Here is a 19,843-nt window from a genome sequence, read left to right as displayed (position 1 = left end):
CAAGAGCTGTCAAAGCAGAAGGAGACTCCTCTTGATGAGCTCCGACACTAGGAATCTTGCAGAGGAGCAGAATGAAATTGCCTAAACATCACTGATGGCTCAACATTTTCAATAACAATTGGACACAATGCAACATGAAGACCCAATCAGTAACGACATCCTGTGTGGCTGTGTTGATTGGACACTTTCAGTTACTGAAACTACAAATGTCCAACAGCTGCTCCTCATAAATGTCTTGAGTTCCGCCTCTAGTGGTTTTTAGCAGTTGTGCTGTGGACATATTAGGCATTATTATAGCCTCACACTCAAAGATGGATGTGGTGGTGAAAAGGCTATGGAGAACTGCTGCCAGCAATAGATTATCTGCCACTGGCCTAACCATGAAACCTAAAATAGCTTAAAGTTATAAAGCTAAGTATTATTATAGCTATATACTACAATATGTGACATCAGTTGTACTGGTCTGTTTTGCACCTATACAGTCGTACCTTGGAAGTAGAATGGAATCCGTTCCAGAAGTCCGTTCGACTTCCAAAACGTTCGGAAACCAAAGTGTGGCTTCTGATTGGCTGCAGGAAGCTCCTGCAGCCAATCGGAAGCCATGGAAGCCCCTTCGAACGTTCGGCTTCCAAAAATAGTTCGTAAACTGGAACAGTCACTTCCGGGTTTGCGGCGTTCGGGAGCCAAAATGTTCAAGAACTAAGTTGTTGGAAAACCAAGGTACAACTGTATAGATCATTAGCATCAGTGTTAGCATTATACTAGCTTGATTGCTTTGTCAAGTGCATAAAATTCAGCAGTTATATACTTCGGACAGCCTGTATCAAACACACTGTGCATCCATTTTGTTTGCAAAATAATAGCTTTGCATACTTCATTGCTCCATTTGGAAATTTCGTCAGTAGTTGGCCCCAAGCTGTTGCATTGTTACAGTGTCATCAGAGGTTAATTCAAATGCCAGAATGGCAACATAGATTACTACAAGGTACTGGAACAGCAGTCCATTTATTTGTCCTCCAGTAGCTCTTACTTAGGCCTAGACTGTTACGGAGGTAAGGAACTTGACATGGTTTATTTGGTTTAAATTATTATAGGTAATGGCATAATTGGACCTTCATTTCTAGAGCAACTTGATAACAACGTAGCAACCCTGGCTAGCTTCTCTCTATTCTGCCACATTGTACTCTTTCATCTGCTTTTGCTACACATCCTAGTTTTCTGGAAATGGTTGGGCCATATCTAGCTATAAAAAATAAACTGGATTTCAGTGACTTAATGGGCCATCTTTGCTCTCTGGCCACATCCCTATCTTTCAGAAGCTTATCTGCCAATGCTTGGAGGTGCAGTTACTGCTAATTAATCTTGTGTTTATTCTCCTTTTGGTGCCATCCTTCCTGTTTTCTCAAAGCAAGGCGCCTCGTCTGATGAACCTGAATGCCAACCTCATCTTCCCATAAACAAATTTTGCTCTCGAGCCTCTCTCTCTCTCTCTCCCTTTTCAGAGGCAAACACATTTGATAAGCTGCACTTCAAAACCAATTACTTGTACAGATGCACAAGCCAACTGAGAGTGCTCACCATGAGCCACAGCATGAATGGCATGACATTTGTGACTTCCCATTTTATCCAACAGGATGTCTGTCTGCTCAAAAGCAGAGACCATCTTTTCAGGTACCGATACTAAAATCCATTGCAAATTACAAGCCGTGAACACTTTTATTCTGGCATGACCATCAATAGCCTAATTGTTTTCAGCTCCACAGGTTGTACATCATCTTCTTGCTCCATCCATATGGTGCTGAAAGGTGTTTGTTGAAAAGGCACCACGAGGTACACTAGTATTACTGATATCACAGCAAAATGTGAGGTGCTGTAGGAATTTAATTTCAGGGTGATTTTTAAAAATGGTGCCAAACTTGACTTCAAGATATCCTACAGACCTCTCAATCAATTTAATCTCTGGTCCTTGGAGCCTTGTTCAACCGCTGAACTTAAATTGGTAGTTCAAACACTGAGTTAAAAGGCTTAATGTTTTAATCGAAACACAGAAACTGGCACAGAAAATAATAAAGTCACACAAACATATAAAGAAGGTACAATAGGGACATTTCTTATGTTACAAGGTAGCAGACCAAAAAGTCCAAATCTCAAATAGTCTGTAGGGTTCAAGCCCAAGAGAATCACACCAATATCATCTTTATATTTCTTCTTACACAGTTGTTTGTCATTTCGCTTCCTCCTTTCCCCATCATAATGGCCTTTGTGTAATGAACTCAAAGCAGGCGTGCCAGGTTCCACTCCACATTGGGGTTGCCCCGGTGCATGTGTGACAACACACATAATGTTACACAGCACAACGTGGCACATGCATAGCATCACATGATGTGACAGGCCCCATCAGACCCTCCCATGGCTGTGATGAGTTCCATTGAGTCTTGGCGCACTGTGTGACATCACACAAGCAACATGTTGGGTCACCCGACCAGGCACCCACAGTGGAAGTTTTGTGGATGCCTCAGTACCCAGGGCCCTGCGAAGACAGCACCTGTGACTTAAAGAAAGCAGGCAACGTCATGAGGCAGAAAAATAATGCCCGGGTCAACCTCCCCAACCCGGTCTCCTTTATATATGTGCTGGCTAAAACTGGGGAAAATGGAAGTCTAACAACATCTAAAGGGCACTAGATTGGAGAAGGTAGAAATATCATACAGGTAAGTTAGGTCCAAGTCTACCCCAGAAATAGCCCATAGTAAAATAAGTGTATTCTACTATTTAGCAGTATGTTAAAATACTTTACTCATCGCTCCCCACTTTCTGTTTGAGCTACCATAAATTTCTAAAGTCCTTGGGTGGCATCCAACTAATGTATCCAGTCAGCACAAAGATTTATTCATGTGCAACAGTACTCCACCCACCCACCCACCTCTCCTCCACCCTTCAAGATCCCCAAACCTACTCCAGAAGGCTGGGCAACTAGGATGGAGCATATTGCAAATCTTGAGAGAGGCAGTTCCACAGCCATGGGGCCACCACAGAAAAGGCTGCATCCCTTGTATGTACCCCCTGCCTTCCCTTCCATTGCTCCAGGATCTTCTCAGCTGGTCACGTGTTTCAGACCTCATTCTTGCATGTCTATTACAATTTTCTGCCTACTAAGAGAAAAGTAAAGGTAAAGGACCCCTGGACAGTTAAGCCCAGTCAAAGATGACTATGGGGTGCGGCGCTCATCTTGCTTCAGGCCAAGGAATCCGGTGTTTGTCCACAGAAAGCTTTCCAGGTCATGTGGCCAGCATGACTAAACCGCTTCTGGCGCGCAGAGGACCATGACAAGTGCTAGAGCGCATGGAAGTGCCATTTACCTTTCCGCTGCAGCGGTACCTATTTATCTACTCTCACTGGTGTGATTTTGAACTGCTAGGTTGGCAGAAGCTGGGACAGAGAAATGGGAGCTCACCCTGTCGTGGGGATTTGAACCACGACCTCCCAATCAGCAAGCCCAAGAGGATCAGTAGTTTAGTCCACAGCGCCACCCGCTCCCCGCAAATGTACTGCTGGGAGCACACTAGAAAATTGTTTCCCAAATGAAAGATTTCTAAAAAGAGTGAGGAGATTAAAGTGGAATATGGTACTCTTGTGATGAGCAGTAGAATTCCCAAAGTTTTGGAGTTGCTTGATAACAGTGTTAGCCCACTCCCTGTCTGCTGAAAATAGAAGGTTATGTGCTTTCACCATTTCTTCCTGCTGAGATCTTTTATATTTATGGTGTACATTTCCTTCATTTTTTAAAAAAAAATGGAGGAAACTATGCCTTTCTAGGATAAATATCTTTAAAAAAACAACGCTAAGTTTGTATAAACAAAAGAAAGAACCTTTGAATCTGGATTTTGTTCTGTTTGAGCGAGCAGCCGTCTGTCTCAATGAACTGCACACATTACACTTCATCCTCCAGAGATTCTCATCACACAAGTTAGAATGAGTGAAAACATGCTTTTATCTTGTTCTAAAAGGGACAAAATTCACAACCTCTTTCCCACCCAAGCAAAGCACAGCATATGGGAAATACTGTAATTGGGGAAAGCATCCATTGGGCAGTCAGGGGGTAAGGGGAGATTACAGAATCTCCCCTTACAGAATTTTTTTTTTACCTGTATAAAATTAATGCTGGATGTTAAATCATCAAATGAAAATATCAAGAAGATTCTCCGCAGTCCGTATCAAGCAGTGAACTATTTTTCAATTCCAAAATACAATCCTCTGAAGATTACCCGCTTATGATTTTTTAACATTTTACTCATTTAGCTGTATCATTAACTATATTTCCATGTGGTCCACAGATAACCCAAAAAAACCCCCCGTTCTTTAGAAACAGGACTATCAGATGATTTTAAAAAGTGATCCCTGTGCCATTTTTCTGGAATATTGAAACAATGACAGCGATAGCACATCTTGTTCAATATTTCAGTTCTCTTGTACCTTGATGCGTAAGTGAATCAACTAATCCCACACTGCAACAACAACAACAAAGTAAAAGGGCTTTACTTTGACTAAATCACATTCTAGGTATGTAGGCAAGTATAATTTGTGTTTTGTCCAGGAAAGGAACTTCCAGAAGGGAAAAAAATGGGCAAAGTGATGGAAAAGAGCTATATCAAAGGCACAACTAGTTTACTGGTGCCAGCACAAAAGAAGGTCATTCCAAACAGTAACTAGATTCTCCCATAAATGATTAAATAAGACAGCCAATTCTCTATGAATTCATATTGTTTGCATCCATGGTGCACCTGTTCACTAATGTGCTCTTTTGAGTATGGATAGGAAATGTGATCTGGCCTCACCTTAATGTTGTTATTAGAAGAATGCATACAATGCAAATGTCTCTGAAAAAAGAGATGTCATACAAAGGAGGACAACTGAACTTTACTGTGATGCTAGCAAGGAAGCAGGTGTTGTTTTGGAAAAACTAATCTGTATATCTTCTCTTACTGTAGGTCATGTGGCAATAATGCTGATAGCCCCTCCCTGGAAAACCTCCCCTCCCCCATCCCCCCCAAAACCCTTTCCAGATAGGAAATAATATCTAATAAAATGGGTGTATTGAGTCTCTATATTGAATGTCAGGATTTAGGCATTCATTATGAGACACCAAACACATGCAAAGCTAATAGGACATCTCTAAACTGTCATGCTGGCTCCTCACATTTCCCATTTTATGCTGAACTGTAGGTAAGTCTGGTTGCTTTCTCATACCTTTTTATGTTTATTTGACCTTCCCAATTCAAAGTCTGGAATATAAGGGTGATTTCGCTCACAAGGCTAAAGCAACTTGTGTCAACTGGATTTTCTTGAACTGCTTTAAATCTCTCAAAACAGTAGAAACAATAAATTTGCAAGAAATGTTAATTGTTTAAAAGCATATCTCAAGGGATGTGCATTGGATTGGGTTGACACACAAGGCAAAGCAGGATACCTTGGACTGGATTCTCAGAGTTGAAGTGCTCTTTCTAGGAGGTGGCACCTTTTGGGCACCTTGATGATGTGGGCATCCGTTTACCTTCCCGCCACAGTGGTACCTATTTATTGACTTGAACTGGTGTGCTTTCAAACTGCTAGGTTAGCAGGAGCTGGGACAGAGAAACGGGAGCTAACCCCGTCACAGGGATTTGAACCACCAACCTTCTAATCGGAAAGCCCAAGAGGCTCAGTGGTTTAGACCACAGCGCCACCCGCATTCCTTTTTTGCTGCTATTACCAGCATACATATAGAGTATTGCACCATGCCTGTTCCTTCACTCTTTGGTAACATCTGATTGGGGTGTATGGGGGGGTGTACAGTTTAGTTGTGTACTATTTACTGAGAACTAACTTACATTGAGTTCAGTTATGCTTACTCCAAAGTAAGTGAGTAGAGGATTACAGCTAGATTTACCTCCTACACCAGTGCCACCCTAACCACGTTGCCATTCCTATTCACATGGCATGCGTCCATCAAATACAACTGGAATTTCCCTTTAGTAATAGTTCCCACTGCTGGTAAGGTATAGGCCAGGACTATGTTACAGAAATAAATAAAATGGAACAACCTATTTTCTTAGATTAAGGGGCTCCTATTATCTCAAACATCTCATTAACTGTGAATGGTATGATCACCAGTTTTGCATTTCCCAGTGCATTTATGCACCATCTGCCACAGTTTCAATAGAGCTGGAGATGTTTTTGTAGAATGTAGGTTTGTAATATATATATATATATATATATATATATATATATATATATATATTTAGCAATAAGAAGTTTGAATGTCAATCATTGTAAAATTAAAGAACTCAGGTGGCTTATCTGAATCTCTCCAACTGGAACAACTTCTGTCAGTCATCAAGACTGGGTATTGCCAGCATTGTAACAAGACAGCACTAAACCGTCTTTGGTGGTCAGATCAAGACCTTGTCTGCTTTAGATCTATCCCTGGGGGATTTGAAGTTCATAAAAGATTCATGCTGGGAGAATAACTGAAAAGATTGTCTTCCTGATGACAATTTATTTAATAGAGAATCAACATCTAGACATCTCAGAATACAAGAGAGTTTTTGACAGCCCAAAGCCACCTTCGGTTAGCAACACAAGATTTTCAAACCATGTTTCACAAAGTGGATTAGTGAGAATTATGTATAGTCACTATGTACAGCAATGACTTTTTAAATGATTTGTAATTCCTGGGGAAAGATCCCTCTCAATATGAAAACAAGACCTTCCATCAGGGCTTCATTGTTGCTGTAAAACATTCCCTGCTGTATGTATGTGACCATGTGTGACTATTTGATGTAACAAATTAACTCTTGGCACGATTTGAGAAAGAGAGAACATTAGATGATAGATAGATGATAGATAGATAGATAGATAGATAGATAGATAGATGATAGATAGGTGATAGATTAGATGATAGATAAATAGATAGATGACAGATATAGCTCGATAAGCAAACAGCTACATTGTTTTCCTTTGGAGATAGGCTTATTAAGTACTTTCAAATACAGAAATGCATTATGGTTAACCCAACCCAATTTCAGATATCCTTTCAGTCATCTACCATGCTATCTCTAGCAGGGAGTCACAGGTACTGGTTTGGCAAAGAATGCCTAAAAGAAAAAGATGTGATGCCATTCATTTTCCGTGAATTTAGCTTGCAATCCTATCATTTGCATCCTGCTATGTAAATGCTACATTTATTAGATAAAGCAGAAAATAATACAGTACTTAGGAGTGGCTCAAGTGTTGCAGCAAATGACAGATGATCTATCATTCTTGGCTCATTCATTTCAAGCTCTCCCAGTAAGCATTTAGAGAAAGTTTGTGTTTTTGTCACCAAGGCGTCTCCTGGATTTGTAGCTTTGGCACAAGCCAACTGAGTGTAGGTCATACCTGCATTACTCCTGGGGAGTTTGTTGTTCAGTTGCATTACCCATGCGCTGAACATAGCAGGTGCTACCATTCTGTGAGTTGGGAAAGTGGATGTCACCATTTTGTGAGCTGTTACTTCTACTAGCACATGGATCAAGACCAGGAACAGACCAGATGAAGATGCAGAGCAGGAAGGGAGCCCCATGCAGATTGTTGTACACACTACTTTTAGTTTAAAATCACACAAGCTTGGAATAATGCCCTGCAGCATGCATGGCTGATAGTCCTCAATACATATATCAGGTAAGCATGCTCAGCTGGCCAACTTGGTATTATGAGCTAGGTAAACACAAACTTCAGTGCTACCATCAAGTAGGTATTTGTCTTGCAAAGCACATTTGCTAGGAAAATGCAAAGTGGAGTTGGAGGCAAGAGAGGTGGAAGAAGCTTTAGTAGGTGGGTGGACAAGGCTCAGGTTGGAACCTTGACCATCTGCCAGGGCTGTCTCCATCCAGAAGCTTCATCCTCATTAGCCTATGGTGACAGCCTCCGGTTAAAATGAAACCCATTTCATTGTCTCAACTTCAGGACTAACAGTCAACATGCTCTAATTCGATCTTCTCTTACTTGTGTGATTCTGTATCACTTTGTATTATCACCCAACAAATCAGATATGTTTCTGGCTAGGGGTGAGTAGGATGAATGCTGCAGGGTTATCCACTGTTTACCACCACCACCATTTCTGGACATTATGTGGGTTTAAAAATGTATGTTCAAATAGATGTGGATGGAGACATTGATCTCAACAGGCACATGAGACACATGGAATTGCAACCACTTTCCCCCCTGAGAACTTGGGAAAGCCCATGAGGTTTTGAGAGTGCTCAAAGAAAATAGTCTCAGAAACCTGCGCATATATTTTTTTTTTTGAGGTGAATATAGGGGTGTTTGTGCACCCTCTGAAGGTTAGAAGCCCACAAATAAAGATATCAATTTTAGTTATTACTTTCAAAATATACAGTGGTATGCTAGAGATGTTCCCCCAACTCCCCCAAAATTATTTGTTCACATCTACAAGGACTATTTTCTTATTTCCTTTCCAAATAATTGCTTGCACTGAAACCATCTCATGTCAAAACTAATTCCAAAGCATTTGGCTGTAAGAAATACTATAGCTCCTGTCCTATATCCACTTTCATGTGAGTAAGCTCCAGTTAGCTGAATGGGACTTAGTTTTGAATAGCAATGTGCATAATTGTGCCCTAAGTTGCTTATTATGTGGAACTCCTTAAGTTTTGATCCTAAGGAATTCACATCTTTATAGAACGGGCAACTGGCTAGTAAATGTTGTTGCTGTTGTTTTTAGGCCAACTCAATAAAGATAGATTTTTGCAAGATGTAGATTTTCAGAAACGGTGTGTCCTCAATATGGGAATGAAACAAATACAGCAAAAAGCATTTTAAAAAAATAACCTTTATTACAGGGGTGAGGAACCCTTTCTAAACCAGAAGAAAGGACCATAGCTCAGTGGTAGAGCATGCAGAAGGTTCAAAGTTCAAACTGGGCAGGGGTGCCAACTATAGGGGGCCTTAGGGGCCCAAGCACCCAGACAATATTTGTTGTGGGTGCTCAGCACCCACACTGCAGGACCCCTGATGCAACTTCCAGTGCCTTGTGAAGCACCAGAGGTCATGCCTGAGGCCTTGTGAGACCTTGGAGATGCCGTCTGAGGCCTTGCAAGACCTTGGAACCTGACTTCCAGTGCCACAAGAGGCTGCGGGGCATGTGATGTCATGACGTCACATCGCAATGTCACGTCATGATGTCATGTCGCACACGCTGGGCACCCATAACCTGGGGCCCAAATCAGCACCCCTGAAACTGGGGCATCACTGAGTAGGGATGGCAGACATTCCCTGCTTGGAACCTTGGAGAGCTGCTACAAGTCAGTGTAGACAATACTCTGAAAAACGGACCAATGGTCTGCCTAAGTGTGAGACAGTTTCCTATGTTCCTATTCCCTCACAGGGAATCTTCTGGTAGAGTTGCCATATTTCAAACAGTGAAAATCCAGGCAGAAAAGTTGTTGAGTTTTTTGGGGCCAAAGTTACGGCCAGACAGTGATGCCAACTGCAGTATTCCAGATATGCCCAGATGTATGGCAACCCTATCTTCTGGGGACTGTGTGCCAGTGGGTTGTGTGTCAATGGAGAGGACCTTTAGCTCTGTAGACTAAGCTATATTCCAGCTATGCAAAAGCCAAATGTTTCTGCATCCTCCTCCACCTCTCCCTACAAGCAAGAAAGATGCATTGTGGTAGTTCAAGGACACATTCCAGCCAGGCAAAAATACTCAAAGAGGGTGCAGAACAGGGCCAGTGAGGGGGTGAGCTGATGAGATGAAATGGCCTCGGTCCTGAGAGCCAGATAAGGAGGTCTGAAGTGCCACATTCGTATACACCCACCCCAGGCTTGCAGTTACCTGCTCCAGCTTTATTGCTTCATTCAACCTATATCCCATCCATTCTGTCTATTTGCTTACTCCTAAGGTGTTGTTTTTTTTGAAACTGAGTGATAGCATTCAGAACATGAAGCACCAGCTTTACATATCAGATGCTTCCTGGTATCTCCTATCATGGAGGGCATGATATCGCTGTCATTTGAGCACACTGCTACTTAACTAACAAACAGTGTAGGATGAACTTTTGAGCTGCTGTGCAAGTTCAAACCTTTCTGTGTGGAGAAGTGCAAAATCTGATGTCATCAAAAGTGAGGACTAAAAGTATCGGCATGGATTTATGTATAACATTAGGGCTATTTCTATTCTGATGAGAAGTAGTGGGTGTGCAATTTGGATAGTTCGGTGCTAATGTAGTTTTGAAGCCCCCATCTGCCTTGGCACTAAAAATCCCACAATTGGTCTCATAAAAAAAGTCCCTTTACAATTTGCTAATTATATCAGTGTTATCTGACAGGTCTAATTACGGCCTTAAAGAATATATGTACAGTGTGTGTGTGTGTGTGTGTGCGTGCGCACACACACTGTATACAAACAGGTTTTCAAAACCATGCCTTCTGGTAGATTAACCTGGGGTGATGCAGACAGAACACAACAGATGGGTATTATTTTAATTTAACAGGGTGTATCCCATATCCCCAAACTGTAAATAAATGCAATATTTCCTCCTAACTTCTGAAGAAGCTAGAAATTAAGGCATTGCATACTCTCCCTATTTTGTACATGAGCTTGGAAAGTTCATTTTTAAAAGCAACTAGTTCAAGTTCAACTTGTCCAAAAAGGAATAGATTCCAGTTCCCACTTGTCCTTTTATACAAAATGAACTAGTTGGGTTCAGGTTCAGTTCACAGTTCTATTCAAATTCATCCAAATGCTCCTTGGCTATTTCCCCCCAGCGTTCAGAATGCTGAGAGCTGCTGTGCTAAAGAGTAAAACATACTTAAGAAGAGTGGATTGCAAAATGATTAATTTGTTTTTCTCAACAATTATCATGTTTAAGCTTAAAAACTCAAAGAGTCTAAAGAAGAAGGGAGACATTCGAAGTTCTACCCCCCCCCCATAAACTTCATGTTCAATTCACCCCACAGCAATTATGGGAACAACTTTCAGGTGTAGTTGAGAGATTTTTGAACTAATTCATTGAACATTGTTAAAACAAATTATTTTTTCCAAATACAGTCTACACCACAGCTTGGATACAGATTATCCAACACTTCTACTTGAACCCCAGCTTTCTGGTACAGCTTCCATTTATTTTCTGTTCCAATCTCCCCTGGATCCCAGTAACAACCTCTGAATGGCTATTGGTGGGGAACAAGAGAGGGGTATTTTCAGTGACTGCACCCAGACTCTGAAACTACCTCCCAATTTTTAGCCTTAGCTGCAAAGACCTGGGTTGCCTATTTTTATTCTGCTGAGCTGTTTGTCTGTTATTAGTTATAACTGGCTCCTGTTCATTTTGTCCTTATCATTTTAGTTGCATGGGTGTGTTTGCACTAAATATCCTGGAATTGGTCTCCTGGGGGGGGGGGGGTCTCTTTTATAGCTGTGTCACCTAATTATAGCTATGTCATCTGACAGGTCTCACACACACACACACACACACACACACACACATATATATATATACTATGTCTGCAATTCTGACCAAAAAGTGAGCAACCATTTGCTAAACTTCAACTCTGCAAATCCCAGCCTATCAGATTTATCAATAATCCCGGGTTCAATTCCCAGGGTTTCCAAATAGGTTTGGGAATGACTCCTTCCTGAAACCCTGGAAAACACTGCCAGTCAGTGTCAGAATACTGGGCTAGTTGAACACATGGTCTTTTTTGGTATTGATATTTACAAAAATGCTTATATGACACCACCTCACGTAATATATCAAGGTGGTGTACAGCAATATATACAAACACATTGTTCCTATGCCTCCCTCCAAATGCCCTTTTCAATCCAGCCCAGGCCTGACTTCCTCTTCTGGCAGCAGAAATGGGATGCAGCAAGGGCGGGCAGTCTCACCCATCCATCTTTTCTCTTTCCGATTCACCACTATTAGGGCTATAAGGAAGGGCTTAGGAATGCACTGAAATGTGGCTTCCCCAGAACTTTCAGTCTATTATGTTTATATTGTATCTGTAGTGACCACCACAAGTTGATGGTATTTCTGAGGTAGGAAAGACAAATCTTGCAAATGTCACTCATGCTAATAATAATAATAATAATAATAATAATAATAATAATATATTTATACCCCACCCATCTGGCTGGGTTTCCCCAGCCACTCTGGGTGGCTTCCAACAAAAGATTAAAATACATTTAAACATCATACATTAAAAACTTCCCTAAACAAGACTTCCTTCAGATGTCTTCTAAACGTTAGATAGTTGTTTATTTCTTTGACATCTGATGGGAGGGTGTTTAACAGGGCAGGCGCCACTATTGAGAAGGCCCTCTGCCTGGTTCACTGTATCTTTGCTTCTCGCAGTGAGGAACTGCCAGAAGGCCCTCGGAGCTGGACCTTAGTGTCCAGGCAGAATGATGGAGACAATGCATAGAATCTTACAACAGGGTGAGACCACAAAATGCCAAGCATTCCATCCTCCTGTAACAAGACAGGACTGCTCACACCAATTTCCTGCAAATTAAACTCTGGCAGTTCATGCCATAGCTTGCCACAGGCTGAGAACATGTGAACCAAATTACATTGACAAAAACAGCATCTGATGACACAAAGCAATTAAAAGACACCTTCTAAAAGTGGGGGGGGGGAGAGGCAAAAGCAAAGCAAAATAAAACAAAACATATAGCACAAGCACATACTCTCCTCTTATCATTGCATCTACCTCTCAGTAGAAAAGAGATTTCAGCAAAACAAATGGACAGTGATTGCCTTGCATGCTGGTTTGCATTGCTATGTAACTACTTTGCATTATTCTTAGCTGCAGCAGTATTTTTTCAGATTGTGAATTACTTGACACATAAGGAATCTCCAAGCAGTTTACAAAAATATAAAAATATCAGGGGGAAAAAAACATATTGTGATTAAAACTGAACAAACGACTATATATTTTTTAAGTTCTTTGTCTTATTTGCTATGCATTCAGACACCTCTTAAGACATACTAACCACATTTTGCATGAAGGTTCCTGAGATCAAGGAGCAGGTTTTCGCTGTGTTTGGAAACAAATGGACACCATTTAAAATCAATATGCTGGATTCAAACTTTCAGACTGCACTGATTTCAAAACTTGCAGTGATCATTTGGTTTTTAGGAATTCCTGAACAACACTGAGTACAAGGCTGCTTTGTTTAGTTGTTTAGTCGTGTCCGACTCTTCATGACCCCATGGACCAGAGCACGCCAGGCACTCCTGTCTTCCACTGCCTCCCGCAGTTTGGTCAAACTCATGTTTGTAGCTTCGAGAACACTATCCAACCAACAAGGCTGCTAGTGACCTATAAAACACATAGCACCCAAAACTTCAGCAGACACATCATCAACAGACAGCAAAACCATCATAAGCCAGCAAATGTCAGGGAGAAAAGATACGTTTTTTGACCTGGTTACAAAAGGATGTTAATGATGACACCAGGCAGACTTCACTGGGGAAGTGTTCCACAACTGGGGAGACACAACTGAAATGCTTCCCTCAGAGGGGGCACCTAGAAAAGGGTGAAGATTTAATGATAAGTTCATATTGGGAGAGGTGCTCCAAAAGATTGGTTCTGGCAGTTAGGAATTTGAATGATAACATAATACTTATTCATAAATGTTTTGATTCTCCTTTTATCAACAGATCACCAGAAAGACTGCCATGGGCTCCCCCTACACAGAGATGGAAATGGCAACTATTTTCTTTGCTGTGCTGGTATTTCTTCTCTGTACAGCATTTGGAATCTGCGGTGAAAATATCAGTTGGTTTAATGGTATGGAAATTGCCAGCTTCAACATCCCTATATGAATAGTGATACCTTGGAATGCTACATTAGGCAATTATATCAGAACAAAGGCCACCCTCTGTGGCAGCAATATTGTGACTGGCACCCCCAACACTCTCTCAAAATTCAAAATGTGTCCAGTAGGTAGTCCAAAATGGTTGGCAGCCCCTGCTTACTGCAGTGCTTGAAGTGGGGTAGGTAAAAGGTAAAGGTACCCCTGACCAATAGGTCCAGTCGCAGATGACTCTGCAGTTGCTGCGCTCATCTCGCTCTATAGTCTGAGGGAGCTGGCATTTGTCCACAGACAGCTTCTGGGTCATGTGGCCAGCATGACTAAATCGCTTCTGGCGAACCATAGCAGCACACAGAAACGTGCTTTCGAACTGCTAGGTTGGCAGGAGCAGGGACGAAACAACGGGAGCTCACCTCGTTGCGCGGATTCAAACCGCCAACCTTCTGATCAGCAAGCCCTAGGCTCTGTGGTTTAACCCACAGCACCACCGGCATCCCCAAAGTGGGGTAGAGTGCATCCCATCACTAACAGCAACCCTCCCTATCCACTAGCATTCTCTTCCTTTAAACTACCTGAAGTTGTTAGAGTTGGAATACTTCAGAAGCCCCAATATTCAGGCTGCCATTGACATGGTAGCTGGGGAACGACATACATAGACATTTTACTAGACCAGATTTCATGAGGATCTCATTACAAGATAGCTGCAAACAAATAAATATACCTTTGTTTTGTTTTAAACCACCTCGGCTGTCAACAAGATGGACTATTCATCTCAGCCACAAGGTTGCTATTACATTGGAAAGAGTTCAAAACATCAACATTTCAAATAACCAAAATCATGTCTTCATTGCAGATACAGGACAGAAATCAAGGGCATCTTCAGAGGAGCCACTTTATGTATGACCTGCTTGTTCTTTCCCTGAATATTCAACATTTGGGCTTAGTAACCAGAAGCTATCCAAATATGCCACAGTAGGTTTTAAAAAGTCATTTTCAAAGAACACAGAAGTATTTAGAAATACCTAGGATTCAACCAGAAACTGATTGCTACAAAGCTAATATTGCTTAATTTGAGGTATGCATGTGAGCTGCTATAAATAATTATAACGCCTGTGTTGTTATCATTTTGCCCAGCCAATATTTTCTGTAGCATATTATTTTAATTTCTGTTGCTTTGTAAACAAATAGACTTCCAAAGAGGGATGCACAAACATTCCCAAACGGATTGTCAGCTGATCTCAACTCCTACACAATTTGTATTTATACCCACCATTAATACATGTTTAAACCAAGGATTCTGAATCCAGAAATAGATCTGAAAGTGTAGTCTGTAATCATTTATGGATCAACTTATAAACACTGGTAAGAACTCACGGGCTGAACTGCAATAAAAATAACGCTTGGAAATATTACTTGGCAAGAGATGCCCAGTGTCTGATTTTGCAAGACATTGAGTATCTGCATTGTTGTGACTGGTATTCTCCACTACCAAGCATTCCACATGAAAGAGCATTTAATACCAATGCAATAAGTACTCAGCTGTTTACTCACAACCCTTGAAAGCACAATGCATTGCTCAAATGTTGGGAAAAAACATCAGATCCTTTGAACTGTCCAAGAAAAAGATCATTCCTCTCCCCCTTCAGGGTCGACTCATGCCCATTTTTTCATACCCATTCCCAAATATGCAAATTGTATAGATCGTCAAAGGAAAGGGGAATTAGATTTGTATTTAAAAATTCAGGCAGTCAGCCATTTTCCTTTGTAGTTCCCCCCACATTAATTGGTATTCACCAGTTATTTCCTAACAATAGCCCCCCTGTTCTCAGCTGTTCTGTATGGATCAGCTGAAGAGGGGGCTGTGTGCCTGTGTTTGTGCAAGAGAGGGGGGACGCCCATATTCCCTTATAGCCACACCTACCACTGCCCAAACCCCTGAACTAGACTGGCAAATCCTACCCACATCAGCAACCTGGAGCTGAACCCTGAGCACATGTAGGGAACTTTAGACCAGATTATCTTTGTCTCCAGTGACTTTCACACATGCAGTTAATTGGTTGTGGTCCTCCAAAAGGACATGCTTAGTGCCTTCAGAGCTTCTGGACTATCATTGATCCCTTTTTTTGTTGTTATCCTGCTGCAGTTTTTACTCTCTTTTGGATTTTATGCCTTTGTTTTATTTGTATACTTTATGGGTTTTAACCTTTACTGTAACATGCCCAAGAACTTTCCATAGTTGTGCAGCATAGTAATATAGTAGATCTATAAATACATACACTGATTCAGGACATAGTTACAATTTGCTAAAGACCTTGCACTCAGTTAAAAACAATAAATAAATAAAAACCATTTTGTCAAAGATATAATAAAAATGAAACAAACGGAACAATAGCACTGCAGTGAACTGTTTAACACATATGGAATGCAACCTTCCACTTGCCTAAAAAGAGGTAAGTCCCATAGAACTCTATGGGATTTACTGCTGGGTAAAAATGTATAGATAAGTATGTAAGGGTGCAGCCTTGATATCAAATCACTGCCTATTTGTAGGATTTGATGCTGACAGTACTTTTTACATAGGTTGTGAAAAATGTGCAAAGATCTGCAACGTTCAGACACACATTCCAAATTCACGATAATGCCTCACCTGGAGCATAATAAGCTATTAAAATATTAACAGGTATTAATTGCATGTAACTAAAACACCTTATTTTATCCTCAACATATACCAGGTGGCATATACTATGAGCTGGGGCATTGTGGAACTTGGGAGGAAATGAGTCCAGACTATGTTTTATTCATGTTTCAAAATGGAATTCTCCATAGTATAAGCTTATAATCACTTCCATCATTTATTTAAATATCAAATTATATCTACATTAATTTCACAGTGTTTCTTTACCACGATGAGGAAATGCATCATAATGTCTCCTGAGGCTCTGCTGCAATGTATCATCATGTCAGCACTTTCAATTATTGATGGATTTTGGCACCTTCATCCAGAAATGGGGGGGGGGGGGAGAGAGAGATGTGAAGGAATATGCCCATCACTTTGCCAGGCACTGTGACAGGACAGGGACATGCAGATGATTCCCTTTCAGAGGAGGGCTTTGCTTTCACTTAAAACAAACAACACTATACTGGGGGGCGGGGAGCAGAATTCAGCACTTTCAAAGGAACAAGATACAAGCTCCATAGTAATTCTGGTTTTAAAATGTATACTCAACATATTGCATTCAGATAGTCCTTCCATCTGACTTTTTTTTTAATTGAGGAGAACTTGCCTTTCGAACAAGTAAATGGGATGTTTGCACCTCAGGATCATTATTTGGAACAAAATGGCTGTGTTACTTATTGAAGCTTTAAATCCATTGACTACAGCTTAATCTCTGGACATTTTTATTTATTTAATTATAGCTATATGGTTACCCAGTAATTAATATTCTCAGAATACAAAGACATTTACTTAGAACACAGGCTCATATGATTCTTGCTAAATCGCTGGGGTTGATGAGTGGATTTGCTTGATATTTAGCTTCATTGTAGACTCAGTGAGTATCCTATGCCAGCACTGCATGTTTCCTCTGAAACTTAGAAGCAATACTCAAACATCTGCCATTGTTTAAAGCTAAATGCTACTCAGAAACACAAGTTCTCACATTTCATTGTTATTATTGCTGTAAAGTTAGGACAATTAATTGCTATATGTTGTATGCACTCTATTTCTAAGCAGTGAGAATTTCCAGGGACATCATTAAATTGTTTTCTTTTCTTTGACAAAGAGTTATGGAGATTTATGGTGTCCTTGTAATACTTGGTTGATTCACCAATATATTAGCAGGACATCACAGAAGCAAACAGGCACTCCTTCAACCGACAGCAAACCCCCCAATATTGCATAAATCTCCATAGACCAGCTGTTATAGCCCTTGAAAGGTGGAACTTCAATTTTGTTAACTCCCCTCTTTTCCTATTCAAACTGCACAACTCCCATTTCTTTTTACTCTTGTTTCTGGATCTGAATGGAGTTGCCCACTGAAGGCTAGATTCCCCACCTTTTGAGGCAGGGGAGACATACACAGGTATTAAGAAACATTGCCCTTCCTATTTTCAGTCCATTTCTATCAAATGACACTAAGAAAAATCACTCTTTAAGCATGATGGAAGTACATTTGTATTAACCATTTTATATGGGCAAGACACTTCAGCCTATATCCCCGTTTCCTGTTCTGATGTACCCTTTTAATTTTTGTCAGTGTATTACCTTAATTGCATTGCTCAAAAACTGTAAGAAAGACTTCAGTTAAAAAATAATCACATGGACCAGGAGGATGGGGGTCACACCCACTGGACCTGATGCACTGTCCCATCCCTGACAGCTCAACATCATTCCTGTCCACACATTGGGGATAAGATCTGGAGACCTCTGTTCATGTGTAGGTGCCCATGTGACTTAGAACCCTGATTGTACAGAGTTCTAAATTGCACACTTCCTCACTTCAAACCTCCTGCCCCAAGTTGTGGCAGTGAACAAGCTGAGCCATCAGGCATGCAATGGTGAGAGCATGGCCCTGCTCTCCTAGTCAAGATGGTTGTACTCATAAGAGAGTTTGAATTTCTTTAGTGACAGACCAGTTCCAGACAAGGAAAAAATGTGGCTATGTTCTGCACGCCACAGAGACTGGTGCACCTATTTCATGCAATGAAGTGTGCAAAAATGGTATGGGGAAATGTATGTCCATTATCTCCATATCCATTCTCTCTCTCTCTCTCTCTCTCTCTCTCTCTCTCTCTCTCTCTCTTTCACACACACACACACACACACACCATCATCACCACCACCACCACCACCACCACTTCAAGTAGAAGCCTGGAAACATAAAGCATGAAGAATTCACTACAAGTTGTTGTGATACTCATTTTACAAAAGCATATATAGTCCTTTATCTTTCTAGTTACTTTGCTGGGCGAAACTATAGATGCAGTGATCCAGACTAATGCCTTCAGCCTTGATCCTATCACTAGAGCTATCAGGGCTCATGAGGTAGATCGTTGTTATACTCTTGCTTCTGTATATCCTACAAAGACAAGTAATTGGCAGTGCAATGCCTTCTCCACTGTCTCCAGGCTATGTTTATTTGGCTCCCTCTGCTGTTCAGTTCCCTCTTCAAAACAGTTGCTACAGTTTATGCAGAGGATGGCCAAAACTACACCTGGGCTTCTCCAGTGGCACTCCACACCCAAGTCCTTAACCTAAGATAGTCATCACTCTCTAGCTTGGTATCTGCAATTATCCTCTCATTGTATCAGTTGCTACCAACTTGAGGATCAAGAATGTCGATTTCCTGCTCACCAACTAGGAATTTCTTGGCACAAGCAGTAGTAGCTGCAGCTCATCTTGGGTTTTTCCTTTTAAAAAAAATCAGAAAGGATTTGAATTATTCATCTACAATCAAATATATTGGAGCACTCAGTTCAGTTGTTCAGTTTCGGATGTGGAATTTTTACAAATTGTCTATTTAAGGATATTACTTCTTTGCTCCAAGTTGTTTCAAAAGCCCTCTGCCAAGGATCATTTGAGGTCAACATTGCCATCTAACTCTTAAAATGAGCAAGGATGAAATTAGGACATAACAATAAAAGGAACACTGCAGCTAAGCCAGCCAGAAATATAAAAGAAAAATGCAATGGCTACTCATACCTTAGAATGTATTGCTTATATATCAAAAAGCTTTTTTAAAAAAAAAAAAAACCTGAATAAATTATCTCTCTTCAATCTTCATTTTTAAAAAATTGTTTGCTATTGATTACCAATAATTTAAACTGTTCCTTCCTGAAAAGTGATGACTGAGCTATAAAACCACCTAGAAATACTCAGTTCTGGCATCATTTTCTGTATTTCACACAATAAATGCAGGCCTAATGAAAGAAATGCAAAATCATGTTATCTAAATTGCTAAAATGCACATAGACATTTGC

At 40.8% G+C, this 19,843-nt stretch overlaps 1 long non-coding RNA gene across 1 annotated transcript; it reads left to right on the top strand.

Annotated features, from left to right (window-relative positions):
* Positions 1 to 2,507: 2,507 nt before the first annotated feature.
* Positions 2,508 to 14,892, top strand: LOC308485585. The gene is made up of 3 exons (XR_013990634.1): positions 2,508 to 2,711; positions 13,710 to 13,839; positions 14,718 to 14,892. It is a non-coding gene; the product is annotated as an uncharacterized lncRNA (long non-coding RNA).
* The last annotated feature ends 4,951 nt before the right edge of the window (positions 14,893 to 19,843 follow it).

The sequence above is a fragment of the Podarcis pityusensis genome, assembly GCF_964106645.2.
Source record: "Podarcis pityusensis genome assembly, chromosome: 9".
In the NCBI taxonomy this organism is placed as follows: Eukaryota; Metazoa; Chordata; class Lepidosauria; order Squamata; family Lacertidae; genus Podarcis; species Podarcis pityusensis.
This window is presented reverse-complemented; position numbering and strand designations above follow the sequence as displayed.